At 41.4% G+C, this 18,584-nt stretch overlaps 1 protein-coding gene across 8 annotated transcripts in view; it reads left to right on the top strand.

Annotated features, from left to right (window-relative positions):
- The window catches only part of FOXP2 (forkhead box P2), a 576,890-nt gene that overhangs the window by 362,620 nt on the left and 195,686 nt on the right, over positions 1–18,584 (top strand). The window contains exon 3 of one of the 8 annotated variants that reach the window (XM_078376826.1): positions 6,683–6,769. The exons of the other annotated variants lie outside the window; for them this stretch is intronic. The gene's annotated coding sequence lies outside the window, so the exon portion shown is untranslated. The remainder of the gene's footprint in view (positions 1–6,682; positions 6,770–18,584) is intronic. 8 annotated transcript variants of the gene reach the window in all.

Raw genomic sequence — 18,584 nt, 5'->3', positions numbered from 1 at the left:
GGAGCCAGATGCAAACTAAACTGTACAGTCAACCCTCGACTTACGAACTTAATCCATTCCGGAAGGAAGTTTGCAAGTCGAAAAGTTCGTAAGTCGAATCAGCATTTCCCATAGGAATGCACTGAAAACCAATTAATCTGTTCCGGCTGTTTTTGGTTCTTAGTTTGAGGGGTGGTTTGTAAGTCGAAGCATTAGTTCCCATAAGAATTAATGCAAAGCCAGTTAATCTGTTCCTACCACTAGGGGCAGAATGTTTTTCTTTTTTTCCTTTTAACCTACGATGACTTAGGTTTAAAAAAAGGAAAGAAAAGAGGGAGGGAAGGAGGGAACAGACACATTTTCAACAGAAGACCTGGAAGGAGGCAGCAAAGGAGGGAGGGAACACCTTTTAAATCAAGCACCTTAAACCACCCCCCCACAGCAAGGCACAGCAAGAATCCAGCAACCATTCCTGCAGCACAAAAATGCCTGCCTTCCTGAGTCCACTACAGTGCGTGGGAACATTTGCCACACATCTCCGTGGCTAGTGTCAGACACCTGACATTAAAACCCCCTGCATCAAAAGCAGAGCCTGGGAATGTTAGTTTTGGGGGATTTAGGGAGTTGTCCGAAACCCCTAACTTTCTCCAGCTCTGCCTAGAAAAGTCCTCCCAGTCGTGGTCCTTCCTCCCCACTCCCCCGTGCCAGTCTCTCCTGTATTCAGTCCGCGAAAGCTGGCCCAAGGAGCATCGCTTCCCTCGCTTACCTTTGAGCTGGTTTCTTGCGTCCCAAGGGGGACATGAACGCTGTGCCATCGCCGATGCTCCAGCTCTGAGGCACGTGCGGAATCCTCTGAGTGTGTGAGAGCACGCGCCAGCCAGCCAGCAATCAGGCAGCTGAGCGATCCAGGGAGGAAGAGGTTGGCTTTGGCAGTTGCTGGAGTTCACCAGCCAGGTGGGGGAGGGAGCTGCTGCTGCTCCTCCTCCTCTGCGCCACTCTTGTCAGGCCCCCTCTGCCCCGATCCTCCCGGGAGCCGAGCCACGCTCCACAGAGCTCAGGGCAGAAGGCGACGGGCAGGTGGGGGCACTGGAGGAAGGGAGATGGAGCAGAGAGAGGGTCCCGAGAGCTCTGATGCCGGTGGAACCAGCCAGCCATGGGAGGGAGCTGCTGCTGCTTCTCCACGCCCTCCCTCCCCCCCAAGTGGAGGGAGACAACTCATCAACGATGGCGGGGAGGCTGATGAAGACATCGGGGGCTCCTGCGACGCCAGCAGGGCCACCGAGCCGGACCAGGCAGAGGAGGCAGGAGACAGGTGGGGGCGCCAGAGGAAGGGAGATGGAGCAGAGGGGGGTCCTAGGAGCTCCAATGCCGGCGGAACCAGCCATGCTGCCTCTCGTGCAAAACCACAGCGCACGCCTCGAGGGTTTGGGTGGGGGTCAGTGCTAGCAGGTCTTTTAATTGGCGAGCAATCAGTTTAATTAAACCTCGTCTCTCATTGCCTGGTCCCCCCCCCAGCTCTCTGTAAAATCGGCAGGAATCAACAGGAGGAGGGGAGGAAAAGGAAAAAAATCAAAAGAGAGCAAATTCCACACTTTCCCCACCTCCTGTGTGTTTTTCCGTTCATAACTCAATAGTTTGCAAGTCAAGGCAATATTTTCCTGTCAGAGCAGTTCGTAAGTCGAAATGTTCGTAACTAGGGCCATTCGTAAGTCGGGAGTTGACCGTATGAAGTTCACAGGTTTATTTTTTTCAGTTAATTTCAGTTCTTTTAAATAAACTATGATTATGCCCATTTCATATTTCCCACAATTGAAGAACACTTCCTCAGGGTCCTCCTGCATACCCAAAAATGGTCTAAAGATCTAATAAACAAACAAGTCTTGTTTCCCTGCCCTTTTGTGTCTTTGGCTCTCTGTGGAGAAGCATGTGTTCTGTTCTTGCTTTCCTTACCCATAAGTATTTTAAGTATGTGACAATAAGTAATTCTACCTATCTGAGGCAACTGGTCCAAACACATAAAAAAGCTGTCTTTGGAAAAGAAGAAGTAACAGTTAAGACACTGGGGAATATTTTAAGTAGAGTAAACCAGGCCAGGTTGTTATCTGACTAAATTACTTTGTTCTCCCTAACAGAACTGCCAAACTGTCAAAACTGTCCAGCTTCAGTGTATAAAAAAGATTCTGTAGTATTTTAAAGATATTCATAACAATTTTTATGGCAGGCTGAGTGTGTGTAGGTTCACAGTTGTAGCGATAACATGCACTCTGCACTGTTTGGCTTGTTTATATTGGCATAGAGCCCCAAAGTGGAGACTGACAGACTCATGCAGAAATCTGGTATTTGAGCTGAAATTTACACACTTTAAGTTATGAACTAAACAGGCTGGTGTTTTCTTTTTCTTACTCAAAAAGTGCAAGGTTACACAATACAGACGGTTTTCATCTTTTCCCATAAATGCACAGATTCCTGGGATATAAATGACTGAATTCATCACCAATTCATCAGGGACGCTGAGCTATGCAGTTCTGTTTACAGTGGCAGAAAGTTAATATAAATTTTCATCAGAAGGGGAAGTTTACACATATGATTCTATTTGTCCTTCATTATTAGCACCTGAGTCTAGGCTGGAACGCATAATTGTCTACAGGCACAGGCCAAATAGATGCAAGGGAAAGGCAAATAAGCACACCAAAAATAATTTTATGGTTGTCTGTTACAATTCTCTCCCTGGGATTCTTAATCTAGAAAATCAATAAACAACAGGAGTGAAACTCCTTTCCTCTCCTCAGGCATAGCACTGGCAAAAGTAACACACAGAAGACCATTGTACTATCCATTCCTGTATTCTTGGTATGGACCTTTCTGAAGAGGTGGGGTTGCCTTTTCTTTGTGAGTGAAAGTTCCATCATTTCACTTTTGTACTCTTGTGCAGTTATGCAACGTATTGTTGCGTTTTAATAGATTTTCTTAAGCAAAATTAAGCAGGCCATGTTAAATTGGTTGTTGTGGGTTTTCTGGGCTTTTTGGCCGTGTTCTGAAGGTTTTTCTTCCTAACATTTCGCCAGTCTCTGTGGCCATCATCTTCAGAGGACAAGAGTCAGAACTCTGTGCTCTGGATGTCACTCAGTTCTGACTCCTGTCCTCTGGAGATGCTGGCCATAGAGACTGGTGAAATGTTAGGAAGAAAAACCTCAAGAACACGGCCAAACAGCCCAGAAAACCCACAACAACCCTCGGATCCTGGCCATGAAAACCTTCGAGAATACCATGTAAAATTGTTTTGCTCTTTGAAAGTAACGCTCACTTCAACTAACTTTCCTTGAGATCTTTGCATTAAATCTTTGTGGTGGGAGATCTTATCAAATAGGAGAGCCACTATCTCTTTTAATGCTCACACAAAGTGTCATGTGCGAAATAGTAACAATAGAAACGTGCATCACTGAAAAGATTCAATGAGATTTCTTTGTTAGTATTGAGGCCATATTGAGACAGTGCATCTAGTCCAGTTTTGTCAGTATTCAGAGGAAATGGCTCTTTTGGATTTCAGTCCTGCCCTTCTTGGAGATTCCAGAAACTGAAACTGAGATCTTTTGTATGCAAATCATTGTAGAGTCTGCAGCTATGGAAAGCTACATTTCATTGTATGTCCTTATAAAAATATTTAAAAGTGAAAAATCAGACTTGTACATTATACATTTTTTGCTAATAAAATTATGTAGGTGATGTATTTGGTCAGGAGATTGCTAGAGATCAGAATGGACTGTTGTGCAATTATTTACTGATTATATATATAACTGTACAATTATGTATTTATTTACAGTATCACAGTACTGTCAGCATTTATTTACACAGGTAACAGTGAAACTAAAGACTTGGTTAAAACATGCAGGCTGGCTAAAGTGGGGAAGCATTCACCATTTATTTTCTCAGCCTGAAGTCCCCACTTTCATGAGAGTCCTCCAGCCATATGGAATAGATTTTCAAGGAGGAAAGGATCTTGCTTTTTGGAAAGGGAGTTGCCAACATTTGTCTTCAGAAGAGTTTTGTCAATGGGAGGAGCTCTCCTGTTCCCAGAAGGCAGATTTTGGATCGTGCCCAGTGTTAGCTTTCTGTCTTTTATTTTTTGCTTTTCTTTTTGGTGCTTGGCCAGTTTTGTTTCAGAGAAAAAGCTGAGCTAAAATTTTTCTGCCATTTTCTCATAATTTCATCTCCTGAGAAAAGAACCAAGCAGGCTAAAATGTGTTTACATCCACAGTACAAGGCATATGGCAGACATCTTGGGTTACAACATCACACCTAGTCGGTGTGGCTTTGTGAACTATACTGTATTATGTATGTTTCCTCCCCTATTGGCAGCCTTCATACTAGAAAGAACAATGTGATTTCCTCATGCACGTTTGCCCAATTATGGGAGCCTGAACCACAGAGAGGTCTTTCTTTTGCTTGTTTGGAGGCTTGAAATTGCTGTTTTCTAAAATGGAAAATGGTGTCATTACTCAGACAAGTTACAAACCATGCTGAGCGATCAAATCGGTTTGATTTTTTTCCTTCCTTTTCTACTTAACCTCATCTCTTCTTTTTCTAAATCAGCTATTCTCAGTGAGGGCTGTATGGCCCCCTGAGGGTTTCTCACACATATGAAGGGAGACACAGACTGAAAAATACGATAAGTTTTTGAAAAATATCTGTTCATGTTGTATCCTTGTTTGACAGAAGGCCACGTACAGAGATCAGCATTAGCTTATTGCAGTCAGTTGCTTCCCCAGTTAAGTTGGACATTTCCTAACTCAGTATAGTGGTGCCTCGCTTAACGAGCGCACTGTTTAACGACGAATCCGTATAGTGACACGTTTTTTGCGATCGCTAATGCGATTGCATTGCGATGTTTTAGGTAGCAAAACATTGCATTGCGATGATCGGTAAGCGTTTCGCTTACCAATCTTCGCATTGCGATGTTTAGAAAACAGCTGATTGGTGGTTCCAAAATAGCTGCCGGGTGCAGAAAATGGCCACCTGCAGCGTTTTTGCGCCCTTCCCTCGCTTACCGAGGCGGCGAAAATGGCGGCCGGATGGGGAATCTTCGCTTACCGGTGAGTTTTCCCCCCATAGGAACGCATTAAACGGAGTTTAATGCGTTCCTGTGGGGTTTTACGTTCCGCATAGCAATGTTTCCGGATAGCGACGTTAATCCTGGAACAGATTAACGTCGCTATGCGGGGCACCACTGTATTAACTTAACCTGGTGTTTTACCTCAGTTACCAGTGATTAGTCTGTCAGGTGTGAGAGAGTGCAGAGAAAGAAAGCTGTTGTCAGGAGACAAGATCATCAGTGAATTTCATTATATTATAAAAATTCCTCCTGCTCTAGCTTGTTGAAGAGTTTTAAAGTGAAGAAAGAGTAAGGGGCGGGTAAGTAGATGAGATTATAAGGGAGGGAGAAAAGAAATCTAGAGAAGGTTTTTTGGTTGGGTAAGTAATAAATGGGATTTTCAGAATTCTTGCAGCAGCTTCCTTCTCACCAAAGCTCAAAATGGGTATAATGGAGTAAAATCATATTTAAGATTTTCTCTCTTCATTCTGGAAAGGCTCTTAGTATAATAATGTAACAATAGTTTAAACACCAAGAGATTGGAAAGTTAATTTTTAAAAAAGTCAGACATTCGGGTGCTCATTAATATATATTTCCCCTTAGTTTTGTGAACATCTCTCTACATTGCTTAATGCATAGACCATTCTACTTCATGCCAACTATAGGCTTAGAGAAGGGTTACTCGAGGAGGAGGGGAAGCGGCTGGGCAGGCGGCAGCAGCGGAGGAGGAGGGGAAGCAGCTCTCCAGAGGTGGGCGGGTGAGCAGACAGCTGGCTCAGCGGCGAGGAGTTTAGACAGTTGAAGCGTTGAAGACAGTTATGGAGGAGACTGTGAAGTGTTTAGACTAGATATTGGACAATTGGTTAGTGAGAGAATATTAAAGAGTTAAAAGGAATTAGAAGTGCATTGACAGAAAATATATTGAGACCTTGATTAAAGTACAGTGGGGTCTCTACTTAAGAACTTAATCCGTATTGGAAGGTGGTTCTCAAGTTGAAAAGTTCTTATGTTGAATCTGCATTTCCCATAGGAATGCATTGAAAACCGTTTAATCTGTATCTGCTCTTTTCCGTCCATAGAAACTACAGTGGAACCTCTACTTAAGAACTTAATCCGTTTTGGAATGGTGTTCTTAAGTTGAAACGTTCTTAAGTTGAAGCAAAATTTCCCATAGGAATGGACTGAAAACCAATTAATCCGTTCTGGCTGTTTTTTTGTTATGTAGAGGTGCATTCGTACATTGAAGCATTAGTTTCCATAGGAACTAATGCAAAGCTGGTTAATACGTACTCTACCCCTAGGGGGAGAATTTTTTTTTAACCTAAGATGACCTAAGGTTAAAAAAAGAGCAGGAAAGGTTTTTTTTTCCTGTTCTTATCTTGGATTTCTGTTCTCAAGTAGAAGCAAAATTTAGCAAATGGAGCTGTTCTTAAGTTGGATTGTTCTTAAGTAGGGACGTTCTTAAGTAGAGACCCCACTGTAAATGAATACTGTACAAGCAAGCATACAAGTAATCAAATCCACGTTTATTGAATGAATGATAATAGAACACCCATGATTTTCCTTCTGTTATTCACTTATTAATCCTTAAATAAACCTTGTTTTATTTGGCAGCACGAGTGTGAGATTCATAATTGATATAGTGAGGATAATATCTTCTGGTGGCAACGAAAAAGGGAAAAGAACAAGTCGTGCCTGAAGGTGAGCTTGTGTGAGAGGCCAAACACACAGGGGTCACTGGGGGTGCGCGACAGTAATGTTTAAAGTTATTTTTATATTTGTACATACTTAAAAAAACTTTAGCCCAGTCTTACTTTCTTGCTTTTCACTGTTTCTCTCAAAATATGTTTTGAGGTTTGCATCCCATAGAACAGTGGTTCTTAACCTTTGTTACTTGGATGCTTTTGAACTGCAACTCCCAGAAACCCCAGTCAGGACAGCTGGTGGTGAAGGCTTCTGGGAGTTGCAGTCCAAAACTCCTGAGTAACCCAAGGTTAAGAACCAGTGCCATAGAACCTAGGTTCTTAACGTGGGCGATAATGCCCCCCAGGGGGCGATTTCATTTTTCAGGGGGGCGGTAGAATGAAAAGGGGCGGTGTGGGGGCACTGGAGCAGAAGGGGGGCGATAGGGGGTGCTGGAGCAAGCCAAACCTGTGAAGATGGCTGCAGCCTTTTTACAGTGAGCATGAATATATGTTTTCCTCCAATTTTAATTTAGTTTCAGACTTTTTGTCTTGAAATTTTTAGTTCCTGCATTTGTTTTTATGCCCTTTTTATATTTCTTTTTGCGTCTTAAAATTCACTTGCAACTAAATCATTAAATGTTACTTTTTGGGGGGCATTTCATTTTCTTGGAATTTAATTTTGTTTTCAGGGGGTCACTGGATTTAAGTGTCTTAAATAAATAAATAAATAAATAAATAAATAAATAAATAAATAAATAAATAAAAGATATCACCACGGGGGAGGGGGGCGATGATAACTTCCTCAATGGCTCAAGGGGGCGTTTCTTTCAAAAAGGTTAAGAACCACTGCCATAGAACACCCTCAGGTAGCATCCATCTTGGAAACATACAATCTCTGAAATGTAATTTGCATGACTATCATTGTTCTTAAACACATCAGAGGTTTAGATGTCATCAGATGTTTCAAGGTTCCTCAAATGGCTGCTTCAGTACCTTAGAAACTCTACAGGACTGTAGAAGAAGTATGTTGTGAGGTTACTTTTTAAAAAAGAAAAAAGAAAAGAAGTAGAATTCACTTCCTTTCAGTTCTAGAGGGTTACAGTGGACTCCTAAGTGAAGTATTGTTTATTATATTTGCAGTTTGGTAAAATAAAAAGAACGGTTTCCGTTTCAGTAGAGTGAAAAGCAATGTGGACACAGTTGAATACAAACTGTTACACGGTTGGAGAGAGTTGTTTTGTGGGGAAAGAATTTAACTGAGTGGGCCAACCTCCTTGGTTTACTGAGAGCCAAATTGGGCAGTTATTGTTTTGATATTAAGGTGGCATATATACCTCTCCTTCTCCCCACTTTATCCTCATGAAAAGGAGTAATAAGCCCACTTCATCCACTGAGTTTCATGGACCAGTGGGAGTTTGAATCCAGGTGTCCCAGCACTGTTTACCACAAAGGGTCTTAAAGGATATTTTCAAAGTAGTAAAGGGCAATAGAAGTTCACTCAGAAATAAACATGATGTACCCGCAGGAGGTACTGAGGCGTGAACTTAGGAATGTATTCATGCAAAGTAGGAGCTCTACCACTGAACTATGGGTATGATTTATGGGACTTAAACCTTCAGCCATTCTGCTTTTCAAATTTATACTCTTCAAATAGGATATAATCACTTAAAACAGTTGACAGGCAGAGGAAGACAACTATGTAAAGATAAGTATCATAAAGTTTCCCTCACCTACAAACAGATAATTTCATCTTTAAGGCTACTGAGTATTTTAAGGGTAAATGTGTAGAAATATGAGTTAAGTCCACTTTCTGCTGCTGAAGACCCATTCTAAACCAGAGGCCACATTGGATACCTTTTACCATCTTGAAGATTATGGACCTTCTTTTCACATTTAGTTTGGTCCACTTTTGTATACCAAGTCACACAACTGTGAAATGACAGGAAAAAACAATACCAATTTCTTAACTGGCAGGAGTTTGCCACTAAAATGTGGCAGTGGTACTGAAACATTCAAAGACAAAAGCATAGTTCCTTGTCCTACAAGTTTTTCCCTTTGGGCAGCCCAGATCTTTTGGTGTTACACAATGCTATCTGCCATCACAGGCAGACTCTTTTAGAGTAAACAGAGACTCTCATCCTCTTAATGATGCACTTTTTTCTAGATACACAGTTGATGTATTGTCTAGTTAGGTCCCAAATGGCTTTACATGGAGATTATACAAATTTGTGGAAAATAGCTCTATCAGTTGTTGTTCGGTAACCTTCATCTTTATAGGCAATATGCTCCTAATTATCAGTTGCCGGGGTGGAACAGCTGCAGTAGGGAAATTTTTTTTAAAATATGTAATTACCTTATGAGCTTCTTGGAGATTTAGATTAGACATCCTCCAGTCTTGAGAGACTATGGTAACGTGGTGTGGAACAGTGTCTAGTGTGGCTGAGAAGCCAATTCGACAGTGACAATTCCTTCCACACTGAAGACAAATACAATCTGTCCCCTGTCTGGCTTCCTGATTTCACTGCTTTTGGGACTGCCTCTTTGCCTCAGCCTGCTGGACAAGGGTCTCTTCAAAATGCGAGAGGCCGTGATGCACTGCCTGCTTCCAGGCTGAATGCTCACATATCAAGGTTTCCCATCTGTTGAGGTCCATTCCTAAGGCCTTCAGATCCCACTTGCAGATATCCTTGTATTTCAGCTGCGGTCTCCCTCTGGAGCGCTTTCCCTACACTAATTCTCCATACAGGAGATCTTTTGGAATATGACAATCAGCCATTCTCACAACATGTGAAGCCAACGTAAACGTCACTATTTCAGTAGTCTATACATGCTAAAAATTCCAGCTCGATCTAGGACTACTCTAGTTGGAACTTTGCCAGGTCATACCAAAAATGTGTCAGAGACATAGAGAACGTGTTCAGCTTCCTCTCCTGCCATGCACTGCCTGAGTGTACACAGGACACTGGTTCTATAGACCTGAATCTTGGTATATGGTGTCATCTTATTAAGCCATACTCTCTTTGTGAGTCTAGAGAACACGGTAGCTGCTTTGCCAATGCGTTTATCCAGCTTGATGTCTTGGGAGAGGGTGTCAGATATAGTTGAGCCAAGGTACATGAAATCATGAACAACCTCCAACTCTTGTGTACAGATGGTAATAGAGGGAGGTGTGTCCATGCCCTGGCCCATGACTTGTGTTTTCTTCAGGCTGATTGTTAGTCCAAAGTCTCGGTAGGCCTTACTAAAACGATTCATGAGTTGTTACAGGTCTTGAGCAGAATGGGCAACAACAGCTGCATCATCGGCAAAGAGGAAGTCCCACATGCATTTCAGCTGGACTTCGGTGTTCGCTCTCAATCTGGAGAGAGTAAACAGCTTTCCATCTGTTCTAGTCCGGAGATAGACACCTTATGTTGCAGTTCCAAAAGGGTGCTTCAGCATGACAGCAAAAAAACCCCAAACAGGGTCAGCGTGAGGACTGAGCCCTGTTTCACGCTGCTTCGGATGTCAAAGGGATCTGATGTTGAGCCATCAAAAACTACAGTGCCCTTCATATCCTCATGAAAGGACCTGATGATGTTAAGGAGTCGAGGTGAACATCCAATCTTGGGAAGTATTTTAAAAAGGCCATCCCTGCTAACCAAATAAAAGGCCTTTGTGAGATCTATGAAGGCCACAAAGAGCGGCTGTTGTTGTTCCCTACGTTTCTCCTGCAACTGTCTGAGGGAAAATACCATGACAGTGGTGGATCTATTAACTCGAAATCCACACTGTGATTCTGGATAGACTCTGTCTAGAAGCACCTGGATTCTCTTCAGCAGAACATGAGCAAGCAGTTTCCCTACAACGCTGGGAAGAGAGATGCCACGGTAGTTATTGCAGTCGACCCTGTCTCCGTTTTTCTTATACAATGTGACGATGTGTGCTCGGTCCTGGATGATCACGTCTGTAGCACACTTCAAAGGAGCAGATTTCTTCTGTATTGGACCTAAAACAAGCTTGATACTGTCATACATTCCCTTGATGTTACCTGTGTCCGCTGCTATCTGTATCTCAGAGCAGAGCTAAAGCCAATAATCATTGGAACATTTCCTGGCAGCCTGTTGGACTTTGCTACGAGCAACTTTTTTTAAACATGTTATTAGTTTTTCAATCTATCTACATTGGTTTGTGCTTGTCAAACATCGTGTTACATATTTTGCTTACAATTATTTGTTTTTTACGTCTCGGTGTCTTCCCGGTTGTCCCCCCAAATTCCAGACATCTTTCAGACATTCAAACCATCCATGTACATATTTTAGTATATAATATGACTACTATCATAATGTTACTCTCATAGTGTACAGTATTTTCAAGGTCTTCTAATAACATTCTTATTGAAAGTGGTTCCAGATCTATGCCCCAGCTTTATATCTAGTTTAGTTTACCTAAAATGAAAACCCACCATATTACATCTTTACCCTGATTAGGGCTCCCTTATTTCAATTTAATTCTCCTTTTTAATATAAAGAATACACCCCTTTACAATTTCCGATGTTAAATATATACATGTTTTTCAACATTAAGGGGCCCCTTCTTGTTTTCCTCCTTTCATCTTTCTAAGTAATTCCCTCTCTCATTTCTCTTTTTTCACTTTGTGTTTCTGTGTCTCTAAGCATTCTGCCATCTTTCATGCCCTCTGAAACCATTTTGTGCATCTGATTTATGTCCACTAGCTCTTTATGCACTTGGTCTATCTTCAATAGATCTTCCAGGCTTTTTTTGGTTAATTTTGCTGATTTTCTCCCCTTGTCTTCCCTTAATACTCTCTTCGGATCCAAGATTGACGTTGTTTCTCTTAGGTTTTCTCCATTAATTTCCTCCAGTTCCACTTTTGATTGGCATACATCATCCGGCAGACACTCATTTCCTTCTTCGTTGTTCCCTGTTGCTTGTTGACTATAGTTCTTCAGATGTTGATTGAATAATTTTGCCTCTTGGTAATGGGATCTCACTATTTCTAGTATTGTTTGAAGGGTAGGTTTCGTTTCATCCCAAAATTGTCCTTGTTGAGCCATTCTATTCCAGCTACCCAAGTGCTTAAGCCAAGATTCAAAGTCCCCAAGTCTCACAGTCCAGATCGATGATTGTATCTGTGTCCTAATTGATCCCTGGCAAATTGATGCCAGCTAAACAGATATTCCAAGTTTCCAGAGTCATTTCAAAAAGTCCGCTTTGGCAAAATAGGCCTGAACCAAATTTAAACCCCTAAAGTACCAGGGTAGAATGCAATGGTTGTGTCCGCGGCCTGATGGCCTAATTCCCACAGGTTTACTAATTCCCAAGGCACATTTTTTTAAAAGTCCACTTTAGGGTTAATTTATCCAGCCAGGCATAAAAAAATCAAAAAGAAATAAACAGGTTTCCAAGCTTTAAGCAGCAGTAGAGTACTCAAGGTCACTGTCCTGGGCTTTATGCCAAAAGACTTCAGGTAGACAAAACAAAGTCCAGACTTATCAAGTATAACTTATGAGAAAATTTCTTAAGATTTATAATGCCAAATTATAATATTCTTGAAGTATATTTTTAGTGTATTTGAATGAGTAGTTAATGTCTCATTAATCTTTAAATTATTTTCTTTGCATCAGGAAATCAGATTTTCTGCCGCTTTATGATTGCTGAGATTGATAGCAGGTTCTTTTTTCTGTATATAGGAATTGTCTTCTCCAGGGGTAATCATAAGCAATTAGTTGTAAAAATATATCTCACCCGATAGTAACACTGATGCCAGATAGCTGATTCTTGCTTCTCTTAGCCGGCTGCCAACGACTTGCAAGGGAGCCCAAGCTGCTTGTTTCTGCCCGTTGGCTGATTAGGGAGTTTCCTGGATCAAATGGGGATGACCGCCGTCCCCCCCCCCCCGCATGATCAACAGGCTTCCCCCCCCCCCAGTTCACCACCTCTTCGGGGTGGTTTCGACACCCTGGGGTGTCCCAAACAGGTCAGAGTTCAGCCCAGGGGACAGAGCTCTGTCCTCCTGCTGCTGTCTCGTCACGGCGTCAAGCCGGAAGTCCCTGGACTTTGCTATAAGCAACTTGAAGAGCCTGCAAGTTGTACTCACTAGGACAGGCTTTGTATGCTACTAGAGCTCTCATCTTTTCCTCAATGGCTGGCATCAACTCCTCCGAATGGGCTTCAAACCAGTCTGCCGTCTTTTTGGTCTTCTTGCCAAATGTGGACAAAGCCACGTTATGAACAGTGTTCTTGAAATGTTCCTATCGTTCAGGTGCATTTGCATCACCTGGGACTGGAAGGGTTTCCTCAAGTGCTTGGGCGAATTCCTCCACTTTTCTTTGATCGCAAGTTCTTGGAGATAGCTTGTTGAAATAGAGAAAACAGGTTGCTGTATTAATTAGGAATTGTGTCTTATCTAATGAGACCTTTTTCTTATGCTGTTGGAAAAAGTATGATATGGATTGTTGTATGAGAACTGTAATTACTAGCTTCAGTTCATAAGGTTTTTTTTTTTAATTTGGCTATCAAATATTGGCCCCCTGAGACCATTAATGCAAGATAAAAGCAGTTCTGATGCTATATATTTACATGGAAAATGTTCCATTTCTAGAAATATACTGATCAGAATCCTGTTGCAGTTTATGCCAGCATAAGAGTAACTGCAGAAATCATAGTAGGAAATTGCCACTAGTTATGGTCATGCAGTAGGAATATGAGCAGAAATGTGTTAATTAGTGGCAATTCACTGCCATAGTTTATGGAATTACATATATGTAGGCATAAACCCCTAATAGGATTCTGGCCAGTTTTTCACAAAATGAATTTGTAAGGGATACAATGCCTGATAAGCTGGGCAGTTTTGAAGGTTTCATTAGATTTATTTTAGGTGGCTGTCTGGAGGATGAGTATTTTCATATATGCCCATAGCAGTTCTTTCTGTCTTTTCTTGTTTTTTAATTTGTAAAAAATCATTTTCAGTGCCTTCCTTTATTTTTATTAAAATTTAAACATATGTAAGAGAAGTATATCCTATTCAGTTTTCATGCCTTAGAACAGGTACAAACATCCCACCGAAATTCTTCAAGCAAACATTTCAGTTGTATAAATAATTTAGGAAGATGCTTATTAATTAATTCCTCCTAATAAAATATTTCAGTTCCAGTAACTTTGTAGCGCATAGTATTGGATAACTTTCTGGTTCCCCTCACTCATGCCAGATCTGCATCACTGAGGAAAAGAGGACAAATTAGACTTGTTCACTGATACTTAATTTACAATCCATTTATGAATTATTTTAGGTTTGTTGATCCAAAAGACAATAGAGTAATAGTTTAATTATAACTAACTGAATGATTACAAGCTACTCAACAGGTTCCATAAGATATTTCTTCTGGGGTATGTATTGTGTTAAACAAAACCTCAGGGATGTTCTGAGATTTAGCTGGCCATGAGGTAATTTCATAGATTAAAAATGTAGCTTCAGAATTAAAAGTGATATTGTTCTCTGAAGGCTAAATGGATGGAATGAGACTGTCGTACTGGTATGTGTGTTGGTGTTATATTTATTTATTACTCACTATGATACTTGGTTCCAATGACAAAGCCTAGAGCCATGCGGCCTAGGAAGTTCAGGGAGGTATAATCCAGACACACAAGTCTGCACTATTCTCCTTGGAACTGTTTCTCAGTACTGTGTTTCCTTCATTATTTCATTTAGTCCCTCATCAAAGTCACCTCTGCCTTGAATCCTTTGGTGTAATCGCTGAGTTCCCATGCCTTACTTTAATTGAGGCTGTAACGAACCTTGCCCAATGTAACTGAAAGAAACAAATACCGTGTTTCTATTTATCTTTTTATCTTCACCTCTCACACTTTCCACTTTTGTTGCCTATGCTGAATTCTAGGTTAAAAACTTCTCAAATTAAGGCCTGTCTTCTGTGTTATTCACATTGGTGGTCATGTAGTGCTAATCCTTGGTCAGCAAAGACAGGGATATGATCACCTGTTGGCTCACTCTGTCACTACTCTGTCACTACCATATCCCTTCCATTAAATGATTTCAAAATATTTTTAGCAATGTGACCCAGTTTTTGGAAAGTAGCATGAAGATATGGCAATGTATCATTTTTAATTACCAATTGTAAATCTTGCCTTAATCAACAAAATATTTACTTTAGTAACATTTTGTATTTGTTCTCTAATTTCCTGGAACAAAATGCATTTAATATAGTTGGTTAAACTGTAGAAATTGTTTGATTTTGCTTTAGAACTAAATGCTGTGAACATACAAAATGTTGATATTGGTTGTCACACCACTTTTTAAATATGATTTCTGTCAGAATTTATTTTCATTTTAGTTTTATGGCAGTGCAGTTAATTGTAGGAAATTCATCATAAGGTTTTAGTAGATCAGTTGATTAAGATCATCATGATGATTATGATGATGGTGGTGATGGTTAAGAAAAAATAAAAAATATTTCTCTACTTCTGTTTGTTACTTGTATCAACCCATAATTTTAGATTTGCTTTATATTCAGTCCTCTGGAACATGTAGAGCAGGTACATGAGTGCTAGATCTTCCTTCTCTCTGCACAAGTATCCAATTGAAGCCTGACCTATGTTGTTCATTGGGTCCATCTTTTTGGTGAATCAGAAATTAAAATTGTTTAAGGTGCAATTAATAGATGAAAACTTACAACAAGCATTTTATTTATCTTGCATTTAGACCTAATTGCAGCAAATTATGCCCTGTTGGTTGTGAGAATGCCATATCTGACCGTAGCCTGTGTATTGTTGATGCAGTATGCCCTAAATCTCGGATAAGCAATCATCAGGAGATTAAACTATAACTGGAGTATTGCATATGTACTCTTCTTTGAGAAGGAAACATATTCCGCATGTGTGTGGAATGTCCTGCCTTTGGAGGCTGGATTGACAGCTAATATTTTGCACCAAGATATAATCTGACTGTTCACCCACGCATTAGGTGTCTATTGAGATCATGGCTTGGCTTATAAATTTCTCATTTGCTATTTTTGTGTGATTTGAATTTTTAAAATTTTAAGTGTTTTTTTCCTTAGTTCTAAACTGTTTCAAAATAATTAAATTTTATTTGATTATTTCAAGGTATTTTTTCTTGATTTTATCTTTAGCTGAAAGAGAAATAGTTAAATAAATAAACAAAATAAAGTAACTTCTACTTCACACATTATATATGGGGTAGAGAAGTCCTCTTCATTCATTATATTAGAGTATGGTGATTTTTCTGATAAGAATTGGCACTGAAAGCTGCTGAATTTTCTTCTGCGTTTCTGTGGTCCATATTGTAGGGCGAGTAAGAGGCTTTGACTATTTCTCAGGTGTGGAGACAATTAGTTTGCTCAGATCCACATATGCATCTCTGACTTGCTATCTATCTATCTATCTATCTATCTATCTATCTATCTATCTATCTATCTATCTATCTATCTATCTATCTATCTATCTATCTATCTATCTATCTATCTATCTATCTATCTATCTATCTATCTATCTATCTATCTATCTATCTATCTATCTATCTATCTATCTATCTATTTATTTATTTAATACCCCGCCTATCTAGTCAGTTAGGACCACGCTAGGCGGCTTACAGGAAAACATACAGCAATATATATGAAAACAATTTTACATTAAAAAAAACTTTCAACAAGCTAGGACAAAGAGTAGGAAGAGGAGAGGAAGGGGAGATCAGGAATTGATTGAGGGGAAGGCCTGCCGGAACATCAATGTTTTTAGTTGCTTTTTAAAAATACCCAGTGAGGGAGCCGCACGAATATCAGGAGGTAGATTATTCCAGAGGCGAGGAGCCACCGCCGAGAAGGCCCGATTTCTTGTCTTTTCCTTCCGGCCTCCCTCGGCGTTAGGCTCCTCAGCCTCACTTCCTGGCTCGCACAAGTGACACGGGTAGATCTTGGTGGGAGTAGGCGTTCTGCCAAGTATCGAGGCCCTAAACCGTTTAGGGCTTTATACATAAGCATCAACACTTTGAAGTCGATGCGGAAGCGGATGGGCAGCCAATGCAATACGGCCAGAGTGGATGAGATGTGTTCGTATTTTTTCACACCACTGAGAAGTCTGGCCGCTGCATTCTGCACCACCTGAAGTTTCCGCAGCAGCCTCAAAGGCAGCCCCATGTAGAGTGCATTGCAGTGGTCTAATCTTGAGATTACGAGTGCATGCACCAAGGTAGTGAGCGCCCCCACATCGAGATAGGGCCACAGCTGGGCTATCCGCCTGAGATGGTAAAAGACGGTTCACACCACCGACGCCACCTGGGTTTCCATAGTGAGCGCTGGGTCCAGATGGATCCCCAAGCTGCGGACCCCATCCTTGGCAGGGAGGGTCACCCCCCCCCGAAAGAGAGGGAGTTTCCCAAACCCCCAGCTGTGGGGGCGCCCACCCTCAGTACCTCCGTCTTCTCAGGGTTCAGCCTCAGCCCGTTCTCCTGCATCCATTGCAGTACGGTCCCCAGGCAGCACTGAAGGGACAGAACAGCATCTCCTGCGGTAGGTGGAAAGGAGATGTAGAGCTGAGTATCATCAGCGTACTGATGACACCGGGCTCCACATCCCTGATGACCCCACCCAGCGGCCTCATATAGATGTTGAACAGCATTGGGGAGATAATCGACCCCTGTGGAACCCCGCAATTGAGACTCCACGGGGCCGAGACACTCTCCCCAAGCTGTACACTCTGGGGACGGTCCTCCAAGAAGGAACGGAGCCAGGCCAGCGCAAGGCCACCGATTCCCAACTCGGAGAGCCTCCCCAGGAGGATACCGTGGTCAATGGTATCAAAGGCCGCTGAGATGTCGAGGAGGACCAGCAGGGACACTTTTCCCCTGTCAGTCTCCCTCAGTAGGTCATCACACAGGGCGACCAATACCGTTTCTGTACCATGGCGCGGCCTGAAGCCCGACTGAAATGGATTCAGGGCATCTGTTTCGTCCAGGTGCGCCTGAAGCTGGTCGGCCACCACCCTCTCAACCACCTTGCTTAGGAAAGAAACATTGGCGATGGGCCTATAATTGCAAATTTTGTCCGCCGCCAAACTTGGTTTCTTCCTAATGGGCCTAATGAGTGTCTCCTTGAGGGCAGATGGAAATCTGCCCTCAAGGAAAGACCCATTAATTATTACAGTGGCCCATTCCGTTGTTGTAGGCCTGGCTGATTAGTATTTGTTGATTGAAACAAATACAAGAATTGCTTGCTCTGGAAAGCTTTTTCAGGACTTTTTTATGAGTGGCTGTAGAGCTTCTTTGAGGTTTTTATTCTTCTTGCTCCACATATTTTTGCATGTCACATGTTTTGTTTGGGTGCAATGTATATTGATAGCTGGTTTGGAAAGCTTTGTACACTACTTTGAGGACTTTTGTATGAAGAAATATACAAGATATATCCATAAAATCAATAGATCTTCAGGTTATAACCAAGACTCAGATTGTAACAATTACAATGTTAGGCAGTGACATACGTAATCCCTCCTCCTCCTTTTCTCATTAATAATGAGAATTATTTTATACCATCTCTTTCCACTAGAAAGCAGCCCTCAAGACAATATACAATCTTCATAAAAGAATAAAAACAAGTTCTACTTTTAAAACCATTAAAATCAACTAAATATGCAGTTTAAACAACATGGCAGGGCAGACTAAACATCAGTGCCACAATGACACAGTCTAAAAAGTTGTGTTTTACACCCTTTTAAAAATCTGTCACTGTAGAAGCTGATCACATATCTGAAAGGAAAACGTTCTACAATCTGGGAGCCACACAAGAAAAAGCCCTCTCCTATGT

Source organism: Pogona vitticeps, chromosome 5, assembly GCF_051106095.1.
Source record: "Pogona vitticeps strain Pit_001003342236 chromosome 5, PviZW2.1, whole genome shotgun sequence".
In the NCBI taxonomy this organism is placed as follows: domain Eukaryota; kingdom Metazoa; phylum Chordata; class Lepidosauria; order Squamata; family Agamidae; genus Pogona; species Pogona vitticeps.
This window is presented reverse-complemented; position numbering and strand designations above follow the sequence as displayed.